The 17,894-nt window shown below is 40.2% G+C and overlaps 1 protein-coding gene across 2 annotated transcripts in view; it reads left to right on the top strand.

Moving 5' to 3' along the window:
* Positions 1-1,586: 1,586 nt before the first annotated feature.
* The window catches only part of TNFRSF19 (TNF receptor superfamily member 19), a 107,316-nt gene continuing 91,008 nt past the window's right edge, over positions 1,587-17,894 (top strand). The window contains exon 1 of one of the 2 annotated variants that reach the window (XM_012441491.3): positions 1,587-2,326. The gene's annotated coding sequence lies outside the window, so the exon portion shown is untranslated. The remainder of the gene's footprint in view (positions 2,327-17,894) is intronic. The other variant, XM_012441496.3, reaches the window with a different exon arrangement.

The raw sequence follows: 17,894 nt of genomic DNA, 5'->3' as shown, positions 1-17,894 counted from the left end.
CATTGGAGATGGTATTGCATTGCTAGATGTATCTTGAACTACAAATCTTGCTTGGGTAGATATGTATAAATTGAAGATCATTTGACTGGTTTTCCTTCAAGTCCCTGCTTTCAAGTGCTTCCTGTATGCTTCCAGTAGAACATAAGAATCCTAATTCAGTCTTTCACCTATTTCTACTGGTGTTGAACTCTATAAAGACAGAATCTACTTGCTTAGCCAATGAGTCTTACAGAGTGTCTAGTTCCTCTGATTTAATATATCAGTGTATCGGGAACCTTTAATCCTGAGTGCAGGCTGATGGAATATGGATTCCATGTTGGTGGTGGGGTTAGACTACCTCAGAAAAAAATGGGCACATGTCTTGTAAATATTTTGTCTTTGTCAATATTTCCTTTGTATTTATGAGTTCAAGGAGCCCAGGAAACGTGAAGACCAGGTGTCACAGGAATTTTCCTGGTCTGCTTTAAGGAAGTCATTAAGCATCACACCTGCCAGTTCAAATACTGTTTGAGCTCTGTGCATTTTTGAGAAATGATGTATAAGGTAGAAATATTATACAAGAGACATTGAAAAATCAAGAGGAATATTTAAATGTTATACTGAACTCATGAACTCTTCAAACCAAATATTTTGCTATTAAAATTATTCAAGAATCATAGAAGTCTGGAAATAAACACTTCAGAAACAACATTTTCAAATATCACATCAGGAAAAATTAGACAAAACCAGTTAGGGAGGGAAGTTACATTTAAAAAGATTGAGTTCTACTATCCCTTAAGTTTTGCAAAAATAAGTTTAACTTACCTTCTAAAGGTTGGTGAGTTTCTGTTGCAAAATGAAAAAGTTGTCTTCATTCCATGAAAGAACTCTCTGAAAATCACAAAAGCACCACATCCTGGATTTCAAGGAAGATGAAATTTCTTCTTATCTTCTATTTTACTAAATACTAAAAATAAAATAATCATATTATATTCGATCTGATACTGTTAAGGAAAATAGTTAAAAATTTTAAATAATGAGCAATATATTTAATTTTAAAATATAAATAATTAGGCTAAGGTGGTAATTTTTTAATGAGTTGAAAGTCCAAACTATGAGAAACAGACCTAAAAGGCAAAGCACATGGCTTTGGAATAATCACAAAGGCAAATGCTTTGTTCTATATAATTCTTCTTTTGTGAATTTTTAAATGCTCAACAAGTATTAATGAATTATGTCTAAGAAGTAGACATTGCTTTAAAATCTAATTTCCAGAGCCCCAAACTAAGGCAAAGAGTGAGATTAAGTCTCTGCCCAAAGTCTTAAGTGAGCCAGTGGAAGACAGTTTATTCATGAATTGCTGGTTATCTGCTGCTTAACTACTTAACACACCCTGGTTTGATTGGCAATCGCATCCTAATAATGTATGTTTCAAAGAAAGGGCAGTTTACTTAAAATCCTTAAAGACTTGTCACTTTAAAAAGGAAAACAAAATGTGAAAATGTTATCCGGTCCATCTGCTGGTGTCCTTGGGTGTTTTAGAGTGGTCTCATAGTGCTATCTAACTATGCTGAATATTTGACACTCAGTCTCTGCAGGAAATTGTGATTTTTATCAGCGAAGAGGCAATTAAATGCTGTCATTTGGCGAGACCATCCATCAGGGATCTTATCACCCAAGAAGCATCCAGCAGCAGTTGCTGTCCTTTCCAGCTGGGAGACAGATAACAGAAACTGTCCTGTGTGAGGCACAATAGTCTAACGTGATTAGAAATCAGCCAAACTCTGGCTTCTCTTGAGCTATACTCCCCCACAGGCTGAATTATAGCTCTCCTACCAGTCCCACGGCGCTGAATGATGTCATGGGATCTGCAGCTCAGCGAGATGAAAGGGATAAAGCAGGACCCGCTGGCACTAGGAAGAGCTTCCAACACACAGTCCACAACACAGCTTGGGAACCAAAAAAGCTACAGATCCAGCCACTCAGCCCAAGCATGGGAGAACTACCAGCATTGCCTCATTGCAAAAAAGGGGAGGAAAACAACGTGATCCATGTTTAACAAAAGAATGTGTGGACTAGGAGGCGGGAGGGTGACTACCTGCTGAAAGTGAACTTTCTTGATATCCGTGCGTATATATAAACTCAGCCCTGCCTTTGATGTTCAGCAACTGATCACTGATCAGATTACAGGCATTTCATCTCCCTGCTCGTCTGCCTTTGATCTGCATGGTTAATTTTATTTTCCTGGATTTGAAGTTTCGTCTGGGCTTGTGCTGACATACATTTTTGGGAAGGTAGAAGCATTTGGCATAGAAGTGCTGCCAGGAGGAACTAAGTTGCTGAACGGGTGAGTACTGCAAAGAGCTCAGCATGTTGCAGATACTTGTTTTAAGTTTTGTAGTAGCTTTCATTGCATTTTTTGCATGTGTTCTGAGAAAAGAATGGTTTTAATTAATTTTGTAGAAAGCATTTATACAGCTGAATACTACATTAGGCTGAATGTGTGTATCAGAGTAACTATGGAACTTGATGCAAGTTTTAGTAGTTTATACAAGAGGGTTTGCAATCTGTCATGCAAATTTTCCTTGGAAATGAGTTTTACAAACAGGACAAAACAAAACAGTGGTAACTTTAGCCCGCAACGGGTACTTCAGCCCCTGAGATCTGTGAGCTACAATTGCTAAGTATTTACAGGTTACCTTATTTAGTAAACAGTCCCTGGAACTTTGCTTGTTGCAAATGCTTTCTTTATTTTTTTTATATAAAAGAGTAAAATGTATCTCTGGCAATACTGTTTCTTTAGTTTATTTATTCTCTCACTTCCAAGACATAAATCTATCAAATACATTTCCTTATGCAGTTTGTACACTCAAGGGAATCACTGAAAAACCATTAAAGTATGATTAAAGCCTTTTATGTGTAAAACTGAAGAATTTAAAAACAGTGAGGAAAAAGTTGCACTAAGTTTGGCTAAAAATACTCTAGTGATTTTCTATAACTTTGGAAACAGCATAAACCTTATTTACAGAAACATTCACAAGGTTAATATTTCTAAATTAACATTTACTTTAAATTTATAGTGACAGCTGTTGTAAGTTACAATTTGCCAACTGTTTATGAAAACTATCTGAGTAATCAACAGTTATTATGTTACATAAAGTGTTTTAGTCACATTTTCACTTTAGCTAATGCCCCACATGACAAAACCAAATTATACTGCTGTACTGAATTTGAAAGTAAATTGTTATTTCTTTGTCAGTTCATCACACACACACACACACACACACACACACACACACACTCACACACACAGAGTAGTATCTTTACAGTGAAATATAAGAACTAAATACAGTGGAAAAGTAACACTGTTACTTTGTTCACACAGGTTTGTTTTAATGTTCTAGTTCTAAATTTATTTGGGCAAAATATTTAATTATTATCACAAGTCTATTTTATGCTAGCTGAACCACAAAGAAACCATAAGTGATAAGACCAGTTATCCTTTAGTCTGAAATTCTGATGAAACCCGAAAGCTCTAATGAGTCTCATTTCATATGTAATTAATTTTTCAGAGCCAATTAATTAAATTACTTTCTACACTTTCCTCTTGATATTAGGCGGGTAATTAGCATTGTTTACTTAATTTAAAAACTTTGCTAGTTGTTAAGTGGAGGCTATTTAAAGCCATGCTAAACTGACTATATTTTTAAAGTGTGTCAGTAAGAATTTAATCTTAAAGACTTAACTGTTGCTTTTAGTTATGCCAGGAGAGGCATTTGCTTTTTTTTTTTTTTTCTAACGACATAATGAATCATGTTCACAACCTCCTGAAATATTGGTTTAGTTTGATTTTTAAAAATTTGTTTGCTTAAAATCTTCCTTTTAATCACAAAAGTGGTATTAATGTTCACATTCAGATAAAGAAAATGAACCTTTTAAAACAATGGCTGGAGATGATGCCTAAATAAATAGTGTGTTTGAAACTTGCTCATTTAGTTCAGATTTGGGATTAAAACATTTTTTTAATGACTGTTTATTCTGCTACTAGGATCATTTTAACAAATGCAGACTCTCCTCAGTGCAAAACAAAGGGGAGAATTAGTAATTATCTGATTAATTTAGGCTTTGTAGAAAACTAGCTTGGGCGAGTCAAGTCCTTGAAAATCCACTTCAGTGTTTGAATTAAGTCAGTTAATTGTTTACTTCTTGTGTCATTGTTAAGAAATGAAACAGAGTGTTTTTGATTTTAAAAGAAAGATGGTTATTGCGGAAGGTCCAGGTACAGTCTCAAAAGGCATTTCCTAATTAATTGCCGCAAAAGGACTTTGGCAGATATAGTCCATAATACTTGTACTGAACGAAACCCTCATGTGACATTTTTCAAAGCACTTTCCTGTCTGTTGCTTCAATGGCAGCTTTGTTCCTACAGAAAGTCCAAGCCTTCAAAAGACTTTTATGTCGAACATGATACTGTCATCAATTAGCTATATGACTTCAAAAGAGTTTTCTCATGTGCAAAGTGAGGGAGTTGATCACATCATCTTCATGAAATAAGCAGGACTGGGCTTTTTATGGCCATTTTACAGATGAGGAAACTGAGGCTATAGAAAACTAATGTCCCTAGCTTAACAAGGTCACATGGCTGATTTCCCAGTTCTCGTCCAATGTTTTTTCCAGTCTAGCACGCGGGGTCTGCTTTCTAACTGCTTAAACAAATGCACCCTGTAGCTGATCAAAGCACAATGTTAGTTTGAAATATAAAGAGAGCCACTTCCTATTGTACATTTTTTTGTTTCCATGATAGATACGTCAGCTGGATTAGTCTGATTATTTCCTAACTGTTCCTTCTACTTCTATTCTTCTAAACTGTCTAAACAGCAACTGCTATACATAATTTACCATCACATGTAAAATAATTTTCACAAAAAATTTAACGTTATCAATGCAACGTGTAATTATATATGTATTTGTGTGTTTGTCTCTGTGTGTATGTGTATATATGAGTTTGGCATTATATCAACACATCTTTGTGTGTTTTGAAGGAATTGATATTTTCTTAGAAGATGCCAATGGCATCAACAAAAAGTTTAATAATTAAAGGTTAATTTTCCTCCAGGGATAGTCCCAGTGGGATTTTGTGAAATTTCAGTTCATAAACTCAATGTGCATTTCAAATATGGTATATGTTTCATATCACGTTTCATTATGTTAGGAATCTTGAGCATGTTTTCATCAGCTCTTTCTGGTTCTTTCTTCCTTGAAAAAATATATCTCGTGTGAAAAATTTTAATTTAGTTATTGATGAAATTTTACACAAATACAGGACTCTGATGGCCAAACAGCTGCCCTCATAGTAGGACTTACCACCCTCCCTAGGGTTCCTATATATACAAGATTATTACTAAGACGACCTAATATCTATTAATTCACTCATTATCAATTAATTCAATAATAAATATTGAGCATTTGTGTGCCAGGCACTCCAACAATATTTTAAAAATACTATGTCATTTAAATTCGAAACAAGTAACTTTGTCATCCCATTCTACAGATGAGGAAACTGAGCCTTAGGAAGGATAAATAATAACATGTGACCCGGTGCAGTGGCTCATGCCTGTAATCCCAGCACTTTGGGAGGCCGAGGTGGGTGGATCACGAGGTCAAGAGATCGAGACCATCCTGGTCAGCATGGTGAAACCCCGTCTTTACTAAAAATACAAAAAATTAGCTGGGCACAGTGGCGCGTGCCTTTAATCCCAGCTACTCAGGAGGCTGAGGCAGGAGAATTGCTTGAACCCAGGAGGCGGAGGTTGCGGTGAGCCGAGATGTTGCCGTTGCACTCCAGCCTGGGTAACAAGAGCGAAACTCTGACTCAAAAAAATAATAATAATAATAATACCAATAACATATGCAACATTATAGGAATAATTCAGTGGCAGCATTGTGGTCTAAATTTTTTTCATTCTGGGGCTAGGCAGTTGATTCTTTCTCCTATAAGAATTACACAAAGCTTGCCTGTAATCTCAGCACTTTGGGAGGCCGAGGCAGGCAGATCACAAGGTCAGGAGATCAAGACCATCCTGGCTAACATGGTGAAACCCCGTCCCTACTAAAAATACAAAAATTAGCCAGGTGTAGTGGTGCGTGCCTGCAATCCCAGCTACTTGGGAGGCTGAGGGAGGAGAACTGCTTGAACCAGAGAGTCGGAGGTTGCAGTGAGCCGAGATCAAGCCACTGGACTCCAGCCTGGCAACAGAGTGAGACTCCATCTCAAAAAAAAAAAAAAAAAAAAAAAAAATTACACAAAGCTGAACTTGACTGTCAGCAAACATCATAGCCAAAATTTTGACCAAAAATGTGGGCTACAGGTTTTTTTCCTTTTATATATTTTGTAAGAACTGTTAGACATTTTTCATAGTAGTTTCCATCAGTTGGCCATAAAGGAACTCCCTAAGCCATGAAGGCATAATCTGTTTTCCCTCTGCTTCAAGAGTGAGCTGAACTCAACCATCTGGCATTGGTTTAGACAGATTCTCTTTCTGTGATGGCAAAGCCAGCCCAAGCCACCCTGGAAGAATGAGTGATTTGGTACCCTTTAAAGGGTGGTTCTTTAAAATGTTGTCCGGCTGGGTGAGTTCTATGATAGGAAGGCAGAGGAGGCTCCCTGGTGGCTATGCTTTAATTTCTCCTCTACTGTCACTAGTCATTCAGCTTTGGCCCCAAAGTTGTTACCTCAAACCCACCCACTTGCGACAATCAAGGCATACTTCTTTAGATTAAGTAGGTAGTTTAACACCCTTCTTTGTGACTTACATTTTTTCTTTGATGAGAAGGGAAAGGAGAAGTTGGGTGGGGGTTTCAAGTGATTTCATAAAACCACTCCTTCCAACATAACCCACTCTGTTTGAGAGGAGTTCTGATAAGGACCGTTTTCTCCATCCTGTTAAATGTCCCCCATTCTTTGGTGGTCCTGTAGCTTAGCACCATGGGCTGTTGCTCAGCCAGGCTGGTCTTAAGCCAGCCCTAGGTCGGGGAGTCCACCATGTTTATCAGGAAGGAGAGAAGGAGAGTCAATGGCCTATCTCTTCCCTCATCAAACTCATGAAAAGGGTCTGGCCGATGAGGTACTCAGGGCCAAGATACCACAAACTTATAAAGATCAGGGCAAGTACTGCAACATGTAGCTTTGCTCTGTGAGTGTCTTGAGTTCCACATTATCTAATTATAAAAAGAGCCTCTGTGGTTTTTTTGTATATGGTTTATGCACCCATGGTTTGGTGAAGATTATGTTAACATACAGGAAGCCCAGATTCTGAATCCAGCTTTGACATTCCAGAAGTCATTGGGCACTGGCCTCACAGTGCTCCCCCAGCCCCATGCTGATAGTCTATAATTGGCAGTAGTGGGTATTGGGGATTAAATAGCTAGGTCTTGGGGGTTCCACCTCCACTTATTTTCTTAACTGTATTTGGAAAATTTTACTATCCTTTGAGATTCTAACTCTCAATTACTAAGTCATCCAACAAATTTTTAATGAGAATCTACTATGTGCCAAGCACTATAAACCAAAAAGACAAAATTTCATATTCTCCTGTGGTTTGCATTCTATTCCATTTTTTTCCAAGGAATAGTGATTTACACTAGAAATGACTAGAAGTCAGGCAATTTTTCATTAGCTTTGCTTCCAGTGAACTAGTTTAGCGCTGAAACCATTTTTTCAAAGAGTTTTTCAAGTTTTCATTAGTTTAACTTTTGGGGAAAAATATTTTAAACAGATGCGCTTTGTATCAGCTCAGATGTTGCTAAAACTATCTTCAGAAAACTAACCTTTATCATAAATCTTAAAAACAAACACCTCTACCAAGATCCTTGTAGCCATTTGGCTTTTCCAGTAAAAATTTTAACCCATTAACGATATGCAGTGTTTTAAAGGAAGTAAAATGCTCCCAGTCCTAATTACAAGCATCAAGTTGCATTTTGCATGAGCCTAAGGATCACAGAAGTTTTTTTTTTTTTTTTTGAGATGGAGTCTTGCTCTGTTCCCCAGGCTGGAGTGCAGTGGCGTGATCTCGGCTCACTGCAACCTCTGCCTCCCGAGTTCAAGTGATTCTCCTGCCTCAGCCTCCCTAGTAGCTGGGATTATGGGTGCGTGCCACCACACCTGGCTAATTTTTGCATTTTTAGTAGAGATGGGGTTTTGCCATGTTGGCCAGGCTGGTCTTGAACTCCTGACCTCGGGTGATCCACCCACCTTGGCCTCCCAAAGTGCCAGGATTATAGGCATGAGCCACCACACCCAGCCCACAGAATTTTCTTTATGCTACCACTGGTGCTCAATTATGTGCCTGAGTTTTTGTTCAAACACTGTCTCCAAATCATGTAACATTCAAATGAAGGAAAGTGGGAACTACAGTGTTCCCTCAGCATCCGAGGGGGACTGCTTTCAGGAGGCCCTCTTGGATACCAAAATCTGCAGATGCACAAGTCCCTTACAAAAAATGGTATACATTTGCATATGGTTTAAATCATCTCTGGATTACTTGTAATATTAATACAACGTCAATGCTATGGACATAGTTGTTATACGGTATTGTTTAGGGAATAATGAGAAAATAAAGTGTACCTGTTCAGTACAGACACAACCATTCATTTTTTTCCAAATATTTTCAATCTGCAGTTGGTTGAATCCATGATGTGGAATCCATGGATGTGAAGGGTCAACTGTATTTAACTGAATGAGTCTCCCCTTTAAAGAATAAAATGTATCTAATGGCTAGAGAGCAGAGGGTCAATGTCCTTTTTCTCACTGTCAATGATCACTTATTGATTGATGCTATGCATTGCATGAGGATATATTGCTACTAAGAATGGCTACTACTTAGTATCAGGCATTGGCCTAAGCACTTTAAATATCTTATCTATTAATACTTAACAACCATTAATGAAGCAACTCATTTTACAGATGGAGAACCAGAAGCTTAGGGAGGTTAAGTAACTTTTCCGAAGTCCAGCCACTAGTGAATGACAGGTTGGCATTGAGACCAGATTGTCAGATGCCCAAGCCCATGCAGGCTAACAGTAGGTTCTCTCTCTATTGTGAGCTAACAGGCTAACTGGGAAAATCAGTCAAAACATGGAGATGATTCAAGAACTAATGAACTCAGTAGTGTGTTACTGTCTCTAAGGACAAAAGGAGGTCAGAGAGAAGAATAACATTTGGTTGAAGTCAGAGATGGTAGTTCCTGAGTTGGCAGATTCAATTCCGCTCAGAAAGCATTGGTTGAACATTTATTTGAATGACCAATACAGTCAGAGATACAAATCGGAACAAAATATGCCCCTTCTCTGAAAGTGTTTTCAGCTCCTTGAAGAAGAAAGTTAGTACACAGAATCTTATGACATGACAGAATAGGCAAGTGCTAAATTGCCACAAACCTTGGAGGAAGTAAATATATAGGCTTAGAATTGAGGGAAAACTCGTGAGAGCCATGGCTTTGAGCAAGGTCCTGAAACAGGAGTAAGGCAAGTAGGTAAAGCTCAGAGGTAAGATGGGAGAGCACGAAGAGGAAGGAGAGAGCAAAGGAAGGGCCATGCTGTGCAGTTTGTAGAGCCTGCTCCAGAGGCGAGGCGAGGCTAGAAATAGGAGTGGGGCGGCACGGGGGCATCTCGGAATGCTAGTCTAAGGAGTATAGAATCCATTCTTTACAATGAGGAACCGCCTGGGACTCTTCAGCCAGATGGTGGCAGTGATGAAAGGTGGGAAGCAGCGTTAATGGCTGAGGCAGTGCTGTGGTGAAGGGTGGGGAGGGTCTGCATGGTAGTGGAGGTGGTGGTCACCAAGGCAGAGAGGACGATGGGGGACGGCCTGAGACCTTGCAAAGGAAGATGCAGTAACTCAGCTTAGATGTGTTGAGTATCGATTGTGGGCTAGGCCCCCAGGATATCAAGAATTAGGATATGCTCTCAGGAGATCCAGGTCTAGCTGGGGAAGGGAACACAGTTAACGAAGTGACTTTTCAGGTTCAGTGGGCTGTGGGAATGAACATGGTAGTGATGTGCACTGAGGACTGGAGTCTATCCAGGTAGCCACTGGGAGATGGGACAGGGAAGCACACACTTGCCCTGAGGTTCAAATAAGATAATGTACATTATTTGGAAATCTTTTACAAATAAGTCGTTATTGTAATCTATATTCCGGATGTTTTAGATTTGAAATATACAGCCTCCATCAAGGTGTGACATCGGGAATGATCGTATTTTTAACATTGTTCATAAGTACCTAGTATACCGCTATGCTGTTGGAAGCTTGGGATCACAAGCTGTGCTTTTGGGCAATTAAATACAACAACCTATTCACTCATTCATTCAACAAATACTGATGGGGCTCCAATGGGCCTTGGGGTATTGAAAAGAAACACAAGACTTGGCCCCATCCAAACAGTGCAGTTGAGTCGGGAAGTCAAAACCAACACGTGAGAAAGGGTGGATGCCCGGCTACCAAAGTCATGCACCGTATCGTGGCTGAACGAAGAGAACAGTAACTGCTTGCACTTTTATAGGATTCTACTGCTGGAAAAGTATTTTGTCGCAGACATGATTCTTTTAACCCTTTCTGCAAAACTGTCCAGTGGGGCCCTGGCCCTGGCCCCGCCTGGCACGCGCGTGAGCCACAGCTGCGGTGCGGACGCCCTCCAGCTGCGCGGGTGCGGCGGCCACGGGGCGAGTCCCGGCCCAGCGGGGCTCCGGCTGGGGAGCTGGGTCTGCGACCTCGGCCGACCTGAGCTCAGGCGCAGCAGCGCAGATCCGGCCGCACTATCCCCTCTGGGTGGGATGCGGACCCACGCGGGAACGGTTGAAAGGTGGGGAACATCCCGGACGAAAAGGAAGCCTCCCTCCCTGCTCTGAAGGAAGGTCTCCCAACACGGCCAGGTTCTTGGTGGTCTCCGGTCCCCCATCCCCAAGCCCTCAGTCTGCCTCACACTCATCCGCGGGGTGGAGGCCTCCAAAGATCCCGAAGGCTGAGCGAACCTGCCGGACTCAGAGGTGGCTGGGCGGGGCTCTGGGAGGGGCGGGGCTACGGCGAGGGCGGGGCTCTGTTTGTGGGCAGGGCTACGGTGTGGGCGGGGCCCGGGCGGGGCGCAGGGTGGGCGGGGCGCCGGGACAGCGGCCGTTGCCGGGCTACGGGAGAGCGCGCAGCCCAGCGCGGGTAGGCGCACAGCGTGCACCCGGGACTGGACCCCGTTGCGGGTCCTCGCCCCGCGCTTTGCCCAGGACGGCTCGTCGCATCCCTGAGCCTCCGTGGAGTCCTGGCTTCGGCCTGGACCTGCAACCTCCCAGGTGGCTGGGAAGGTAGGTGCTCCGCTGTCTCGGGCGCGCGGCATCGCACGGGGTGCCCAGCCCTCGCCCCGGTGGATCCCCGCGGGGTGGGAGTCGGGAAAGGAGGCGGCAGCCCCAGCGCGCGGGCGGGGGTTGCTCACGGGCGGAGGACTGCGCCGCGAAGGGAACCCCCGGAGGGGCTGACCGGGTCCGGGGGCCGGCGGCGAGGCGGCGGGAGGGGAGCGTGTGAAGTCACGCCGGGTCCCCGTGGGATGTGCCGGCGACGCGACCTGGACTCCTATCCGGGATGTTGTAAATAGAAAGATCTGCTTGTGAGGCCCCCGGCTGGGAGCCTGTCACTCTGCCCAAGCCCGACCCGGCCCCGGCGCCCGCCCGCCTTCTGCGGAGGCCCTGGAGTCCGCGCGCTGCTGCCGGCGTCTCGGGGCCGCATCCCGGGTAGGCGCCAGCGGCAGGAGAGCGTTGTCTGTGAGCCGCCCAGGCTATATTCCTTCTGTGGGAAAGTGTTTCTTAGAGGTCAGCAGGAATTATTGCATTCATGGGTAGAGCTTGTGATAATAGAGAGAAAACCAGCTCTTACAACGCGTGTCAGTGTTGTAATGCTGTCTGTCTCATGGACCAGAAATTTGGCTAATATATTCCTGGAGATCAAGTTTGGCGGATCAGAATTCTGTGATCTGTTTTGATGGTAGCGCACTAGTCATCCAGTCTCCGTTCACTATTGTAAGAAATCCATGTCATTTTTTTGCATTTTAATAAAGGACTCAATTTGCATATAAAACAATAAGCATTGTTCAGTGTTTCTTTTAACTGAAACCAAGATATGTATGAAGACGTGGTTTTTACTCCAATGACAGTTTCTTTGACTGCAAGTCAAAACAATTTCTTTATGTAAACAGGAAACAGTTATTGTTAAACATGCCTCATGCAAACGATATTTTTTAGTGTTGTCATTTCACGATCAGATACTTAGATGCAAAAGAGAGGATTACACTGCATTACTTCAGGATTTACACAGTACGTTTTCTGTGGGGCATTCACCTTAGGCGTTTTTGCCAATACTGCTTTCAGGTAGTCTTAAAAATTGCAAGCGGTGCTTATTATCTAATTGAAAGGTATAGAACTGGAGGGGTGAGAATTGAGTCCTAGTGTGGAAGACAATTTTTGGCATTCACAGAGATGTGAGTACTTAGAAAGCTTCTTTGCTTAACATTTATCAAATCGTTCTGAAAGTAAAAAAAAAAAAAAAAATAGAAATGCATTTCATTTGGAAGATATGGCCTTGGTGTCAGTACAAGAAGCATTATCATGAGCTCTGTTAAGTTCTTTACTTTTTAATCGATGAAAATGTGTTACCACACCTACTTTATTACCAAAGCCAGATGGCTTTATTGACTTTAGGAAACTTTTTTCCATACTAAGTGCAAACTGAGATGTGTTAGTATTTTCAGAACAATCACGAAAGTTATTTGTTTCTTTGGCCAGAGTGTGTCTTACAACTCTGAGTCCAGGCTGGATCTTGAATATGCAGTTACGGGCACATGAAGAGCCTTATGTACTCAAAATTGCAATGTCGATGTGCCTTTTTTTTTTTTTTTTTTAGACAAGAGTCTCGCTCTGTTGCCAGGCTGGAGTGCAGTGGCGCGATCTCGGCTCACAGCAACCTCTGCCTCCCGGGTTCAAGCGATTCTTCTGCCTCAGCCTCTTGAGTAGCTGGGACTACAGGCGTGTGCCATCACGCCCAGCTGATTTTTTTGTGTTATTAGTAGAGATGGGGTTTCACCATATTGGCCAGGCTGGTCTCGAACTCCTGACATCATGATCCGCCCGCCTGGGGCTTTCAAAGTGCTGGAATTACAGGTGTGAGCCACTGTGCCCGGCTGTCAATGTGCCTTTTCTATGCAGAAGACTGAATAAAGAACATTGTTCACATGTAAAAGTAGCTGTATAAGTGGTTTTTTAAAGAGACAGAACTTTTTTTTTTTAACTTCAGATAATAGGCTTTTTACATATGTTTTATAATGGAAACTGGATTGCAACAGGTAATGTCACATGCTGTCCTAAATATATTAATTCAGTTTCCTAATTCTAGCTCTTTTACATGAATTTAGGGCATGATGGGGACTTTTTAAACATAAATGAGGAATTCTGCTAACACTCAAAAAGAATTTGAGTTTCTTTTTTCACCTGTTGCAATCTCTGAACCTATGCTTAATTCAGTCCCCTGTGGCCACTTCTACCCCTCAAAAATTAACACAATAGAAACAAAAACTCCAGGCATCTTTAGTACTTGAAAAAAAGGCAAGCTCTTTTAAAACTGATGAATCAATATTTGAAGTCAAGCATTAAAAAGTCTGGAAAAGACCAACATGTTCTATTTGTGTTGACTACACATTGAATATGAATGCTCACTTGAATAAAAGCACACCCCCAAAAAATACAATTGACAGCTGCCTATGTGATAAGAGAGCCAGGGAGCAGTTAAACAGTTAAATACATTTGTCTTGTGGCAGCTGATTATTAAATATTCACAAGCTTTTAAAAGTAGCCTTCTAGTGAAGAGGAGAACAAAGAATAGGAACAGGTTGGTTAATGGATACAAAATTACGGCTAGGTAGAAGGAATAAGTTGTAGTGTTACGTAGCATTGTAAGGTGAATATAGTTAACAATTTGTTGTGTATTTTCAAAAACCTGGAAGAGAGGATTTTGAAGATTCCCAATATAAAGAAAGAATAAAGATTTGAGGTGATGCATAGGTTAATTACCCTGATTTGGTCATTACACACTGTATACATATATTAAAATATCACTCTCCCATAAATATCACAATTATTTAATGTCAACTGAAATTTGACACAACTAACACCCTTAGTGAGATTGATTGGCATATAGTAAGTGGCGTATATTTAAGTTTGTAATTAGGTAAGTTTTGACATACATGTGAAACTGCCAACACAGTCCTGATGGTGAACACGTAAAACACACACAGAAGTTTTCTTACAACTCTTTGTAATCCTTTTCTTCCATATTTCCCTGCCCTCTTGAAGCCCCTGACAACCTCTAATCTGCTTTGTCACTATGTATTAGTTTGCATTTTCTGAAATTTCATATACATGTAGTCATATAGTATGTCATCCTGGGAAGAGGGGTCTGGCTTCTTTCACTCACAATAATTATTTTGAGATTCATCCACATTATTACAGATATCAAAAGTTAAATAATTTTTATTGCTGACTAGTATTCCATTGCATGAACCATAACTTGTTTATTTATTTTCTTGTTTATGGACACATGGTTGTTTACAGTTTTTAACTATTATGCGTAAAACTGCTATGAACATTCATGAGCAACTTTTTGTACATAAGTTTACTTTTCAAAATACTGGGAGAAGAATGTCTGGGTGATATTAAAGATGTATGTTTAACGTTTTAAGAAATGTCCAGATTGTTTTCCAAAGTGGTAGTTATACTTTCATTTCTAGTAACAGTGTATGAGAGTTCGAATGCTCCAAATCTTCACTAACAGTGGAGTGATCAGATGTTGTATTTTAGGCATTCTAATAAGTATGCCATAATAGTTCATTGTGGATTTAATTCTCATTATTCCAATCGCTAAAAATGTTGGACCAAAAAAAATGGTAAAGTAACCCTTTAAGTGAAGAAAAAGAAAATTAAAGTGGTTATGAACAGAATTTTTTTTTTCATGATTTACTGGTTGAGTAGTGAGTTCCTTCATCGTATTTTATTTGTCTAAAATGTTTGCATTTAAAAGTAAGATGCTTAAACAGTATTGGGTTATCTTCTAGTCCATATGTCACATAATAGGTACCTTTATGTCCCTTTTAAACTGAAGTTTTAAAACCTGGGTTTTAAAAAGAGAACATCTACCCATCAGCAACTACAGAAGACAAAGGAACTTGTGTATCTGAAGACTGAATGTTATTTAGCAGCTCTTTGGTCAGCTTGGATTGGTCACATATGTGGAAACTGGGAAAGAATAAGGGCTACTTACACTGGAGAAGAACACTACAAATGGTGTAAAGAGTAGTTTTGGAATCTATCCAAACTTCCTTCTAAAATAAAATTAACAGCTGTGTTTGAGAGAAGGGTATGCGCAATTCTCGTAAGAAAGACTGTGTGGATGTTTGAGGTCCTCTTAGTCCCTGATGCTACCATTGTTCCATTTGCATTTTAGAATAGGAAAACATCCATGAATTTTGGGAAAAGCACATTAGTTACAATATGCTTGTTGACTGGACATTTTGAGAATTTTGACAGTGATTTTCCTAATGCAAAGATGATAACATGTGCAGCTTAGAGAAATAAAAAGAATTAGTCTCAGAAAACCCTGCCCTAGGTTTTTTGTTGTTGTTGTTGTTTTTAGTTTTATTTATTTATTTTTTCTTTATATAAGGGTTTTGGGGAACAGATGGTATTTGGTTACATGAGTACATTCTTTAGTGGTGATTTGTGAGATTTTGGTGCACACATCACCCGAGCAGTATATGCTGAACCCAATTTGTAGCCTTTTATCCCCCACCCCGCTCCACACTTTCCGCCCAAGTCCCCAAAGTCCATTGCATCATTTTTATGCCTTTGCATCCTCATAGCTCAGCTCCCACTTATGAGTGAGAACATACAATGTTTGGTTTTCCATTCCTGAGTTACTTCAATTTGAATAATAGTCTCCAGTCCCATCCAGGTTGCTGTAAATGCCATTAATTCATTCCTTTTTTGGTTGTGTAGTATTCCATCATACATATATATATATGTATACACACACACACGCATACACATATATACACACATAAATATGATATTAGTATTAGTTATATGTATATGCATATAGCCACTTGTTGATTGATGGGACTTTGGGCTGGTTCCATATTTTTGCAACTGTGAGTTGTGCTGCTAAAAACATGCGTGTGCAAATATCTTTTTTGTATAATGACTTCTTTTCCCTTGGGTAGTTATCCAGTGGCGGGATTGCTGGACCTAGGTTAAGTTTTGTTTAAAAAAAAAAAAAAAGGAGCCTAATAGTGGCCCTTACTGTTTTGAACTTTGGGAGAATTGGAGATATGGTATATAGCAGCAGAAAATTTTTAAGCTTTTAGGGTTTTTAGTAGAAAACACCTGATAATTTGAAAAAGAGAAACCATTCTCATTTCCCAGCCAACAGCAACATGTATATTCTTATCACAGCACACCTTTGTGAGTTCCTAGGCTACAAAGAGGTCTGCCAACTCTACTATGTAAGAAGAATGGTTTTCAGAATATAGTAAGAAGGAAGGCTTAGATACAGAATAGCTAGAGGCCGGGAGTTATTGTTTTGTTTGGAAATAGCATTACTCTAAATTTCTAATTAATGTTTTTATTCTCTTAGCATGTGGGACTGACAGTATTTCTAAGTCATTCATGATTATGTCGTGCCATTAAAATGTCAAAGGCTGTATTTATAGTGTTGGCTTTATTTCAGTGCCGATTTATAAATTGTAAAACCATCAGTTTGATGTCAAAACTTTAAAAATGTTTTATCTTATTGCATATTAGAAACAAATGTATAGGTTGAATATAACTTCGTTACATAATGTGAATACAGGTTTTTAGATGAAAACTGTTACCAATTACATGCACTGCATCTGTTAGATAATAAATAGCTTTCAAGAGATAGGAAAAAAAGAAAATTAAATAATTTATTCTGAAAAAAAAATGAGTATCCAGATTATTAGAATTATTCCAAAGCACATATGTTTTAGTCATTTACACAATCAAAAATATAGATAATTCTCAGAAACGTTACTGATTGTAAAAATTAGAAAGATAATTTTCTTTCTAATTATCACTATTCCTCCTCCTTTTCTATATTAGAGCACTATCTTCAATAAACAGGATTCTGACCTGGATTTGTTCTATCACAGTGACTTCATTTCAACCTCAGATTGTATTTGCTTTTTTTTTTTTTTTTTTTTTTTGAGACAGAGTTTCACTCTTGTTACCCAGGCTGGAGTGCAATGACGCAATCTTGGCTCACCGCAACCTCCGCCTCCTGGGTTCAGGCAATTCTGCCTCAGCCACCCGAGTAGCTGGGATTACAGGCACGCGCCACCATGCCCAGCTAATTTTTTTGTATTTTTAGTAGAGACAGGGTTTCACCATGTTGACCAGGATGGTCTTGATCTCTTGACCTCGTGATCCACCTGCCTCGGCCTCCCAAAGTGCTGGGATTACAGGTGTGAGCCACTGCACCCGGCCTTATTTTTTTCACATATATTGTTTTATCTCTTAGAACTCTGAGAGGTAAACTATTATCCCTAATTAATGAATTTCTTCCTTCATTTAACATGCATTGGGCACATATTGTGAGTGACAGTTCTACAGTGAAATCACAGTTCTTGTTATTAAGTCCTTACACGCTGATTGGTGGTCAACTCCAGTGGCCGGGTTGGTCATAAAATGAGGGAAGGCAGCCCAGTGTGACAGTGGGGAGTGGTGGAGACTAGTGTACTAAAGACTATGTCCTTCTATGTAAGGGACAACTGAGCATTAGCTCTAGCTCATGTTGCCTTGATGTGGGACCCAGG

This window comes from Aotus nancymaae, unplaced genomic scaffold (genome assembly GCF_030222135.1).
Source record: "Aotus nancymaae isolate 86718 unplaced genomic scaffold, 86718_ANA_hifiasm-v0.15.2.pri h1tg000009l, whole genome shotgun sequence".
Taxonomy (NCBI): Eukaryota; Metazoa; Chordata; class Mammalia; order Primates; family Aotidae; genus Aotus; species Aotus nancymaae.
Note: the sequence above shows the minus strand (reverse complement) of the source record. Positions and strands in the feature narration are given on the sequence as shown.